This window comes from Octodon degus, unplaced genomic scaffold (assembly GCF_000260255.1).
Source record: "Octodon degus isolate 3935 unplaced genomic scaffold, OctDeg1.0 scaffold00037, whole genome shotgun sequence".
Taxonomy (NCBI): domain Eukaryota; kingdom Metazoa; phylum Chordata; class Mammalia; order Rodentia; family Octodontidae; genus Octodon; species Octodon degus.
The window spans coordinates 1356322-1359134 of record NW_004524613.1 but is presented as its reverse complement, the minus strand read 5'-3'; positions in this window follow the sequence as shown (position 1 = coordinate 1359134).

Here is a 2813-nt window from a genome sequence, read left to right as displayed (position 1 = left end):
ATTGAACTGACTGATCTTGAAGGATGAGCAGACGTTTAACTGGTATTTTTACTGTGGAAAATGAGTCCTAAAGTGGGGGGTAACTGTGCAGCCACACTGAGAGCAATTGCCAAAGGTAGAGGCTTGCATGCAGGTTGTCAGCCTGCTAAACTAGCCCTAGTCCACTTCCCTGTGGGAAATGGTAAAAATACAGGAAAGGCACATAAGCAAAGAAAAGCTCCTCTAGGCAGCAGAGAAGGCTGCTCCCTTACCATCTGCTTGGACATGGGTGGAGAAGGGGATTCGCTTAGCCCTTAGCTCTCATCCAGGGAGAGAATGCCCCAGGAACTGGGCCACAGGCCTCGGACTGGCAGGACTTTGACAAAAGGCAGGAAATAAGGGCCTTGTGTAGGGGGAAGGGAGATGGGGAGCAGTGAGTTGAGGATCATGAAGGAGTTAGCTGCTTTGGTAGAGTTTGACCCGGAGAGACACATGGCATTTCCTCATTACTTTTCTCATTGTCTCTGCTTCAGCAGTCACTTGTCATTGAGCAGACTCACGTTAAACATGGTGCTACACGCTGGGTGCCATGGTGTGCGCCTCTGGGAGGCTGAGGCAGGAGGATTACAAGTTCAATCTCTGGGTGGGAAATTTAGTAAAACTCTGCCTCAAAAAAAAAAAAAAAAAAAAAAAAAAAAAAAAAAAATGGGCTAGGGACATAGCTTGGTGCAAAGGCCCTGGGTCCAATTCTCAGTACTGCAAAACAAACAAACAAAAAGAGGCACAAACAAAACTCCACAGTGCTACAGTGGCTATGCGTTAAACCATCTCATTTTCAACCCTACAAATTCAAGAGGTGGTTATTACTCTTGTCCCTATTATATGGATAAGAAACAGTCTCTGGGAGGCTAAGCTGGGATGTAAGCTCGTTTCGCATGGCCATACATTGTGCTGCTCACCAGCCCTCTCAGCTGGGCTCTGGGTGTGGCGTGTGGTCACACTGATAATCACTGAGTGTAGGACAAGTGAGCGAGTGGGGAGAGGAGACTCACAGGTGACTCAGACGCAGTTGTGGACTTCCTGAGACATTTTCTGCATCATACTGGAGATTGCTGCATCGCTGGCTTATCACCCAACACGAGTATTTGCTCTTGCTTGAGTTCTATTGTGAAGAAAACATATGCTCAATTAGGAATATAGAATCCACAGGACTGTGTTCTAACACAAACCCAAAAGTATAGCATAAGGAAGGTAGCTTTTTATTTTTCTTAGGCCTGGATATAAATATTTCAGGACTAAACTGATGGCATTGGGTGCCAGGCCTCTTCTGTCTTGTTGTTTTGTCATCCTAAGGTGTTGTCCTTGTTCCATCACTTCAGATAGCTGCTCCAAAGCCACATGGCAGCCACAGGGCAGGGAAAGAGAGGGGACAGCTAGGACCTGCAGGGTCAAATGCCATGGGTCAGAATTTAGTCACTGGCTCTAACTAGCTGTGAAGGGAGGCTGGGAAGTGTAGTCTTTATTCTGTGTGGCTGAGTGTGTAGTTAAAAAACCAGAGGTTTGATATCTATAGGAGAAGGGGAAGATGGACATGAGGGACAGCTAGTCTCTGGAGCAAATGAGAAGCTGTGTGGCATTGTGTGTCACCTCTGCCTTTGGACTGCAATTCCTGAGGGCAGGGGCTGCATTAATCACTCTGATGTCCCTGGAAGCTTCTTGCAGAAGGAAGGAGACTTCCTTGACACTAGGTAGCAAGCTGAGGGCCTCACAGATCCAGAACAAGTGGGTTAGAGGCCATTTGCCCACTGAGGACCAAAGCAGAAAGGATAAGGGTCAGGCGGGGTGTCTGTGAGGCAGCCAGTGACAGTGGGGAGACACAGGAAGATGACTTGCAGGAGGGCCGCACTGGGTGAAGGGCCAGGGATGAGCCTGCAACAGGGGACCCAGTGCAGGGGAACAAGGGGCAGCTTAATAATGACAGAAGTCTTCCTTCCACAGAATGTTCCGCAGCTCACAAAGCAGCTTGGGGTGAGGGTAGATGGCGCTCGGGAGTGGGGGAGGTGAGGGTTCTTTTGGGAAGGGTGCCACTTGTGGATAGGGGCATTTCTCTCCCTCCCCTTTTCCCTCCCTCTTCCAATCCCCTCCCTTTCCCCCTCTCACTTCCTACCCCTTCTCTTTTTCCACAGGTCTCCCTATGTAGTTTAGGCTGGCCTTGAACTCATGGTGATCCTTCAGCCTCAGCCTTCCAAGTGTTGGGATTATAGGTGTGTACCACTATGCCCAGCTTGTTTTTTTTTTTTTTTAATCTTCTATTTATTTATTTGGTATAGGGTCTCACTGTGAAGTGTGACTCATAGTGATCACTTCTGTGTCAGCCACCCCAGGGCTGAGAGTGTGCCGCCATGCCCAGTCTTGTTGACCGACACGGTGCCCTCCCTCCCGAGGGTTCGGGAGCCAGCATGGCATGTGGTACCGGGATATAACCTGGGTACTTGCCCTTGCCATGCAGGTGCTTAGACCTCTGAGCTGTCTTCCCAGCCTACCCAGCTTGTTTTCAGTTAATTTTTTAGACATTGTAAGGTAACGGCTCAAATTCGTTGTTTTGCACATGGCTAGGCAGTTTTGTTCATGTAATTTGTTGGAGAGACTTTTTTCCTATGCCGAATGGCGTTGGTAGTCCTGTCCAGAATAATTTTTACCATATCATGTGAGGGCTTGTTTCTAGACTGTCCTGTTCCATTGGTGCATATATCCATTCTGGTGCCAAAACCACACTGCTTTGCTTATATTTTTTTATTTTTTTTTAATTATTTTATTTTATTTTATTTATTTGA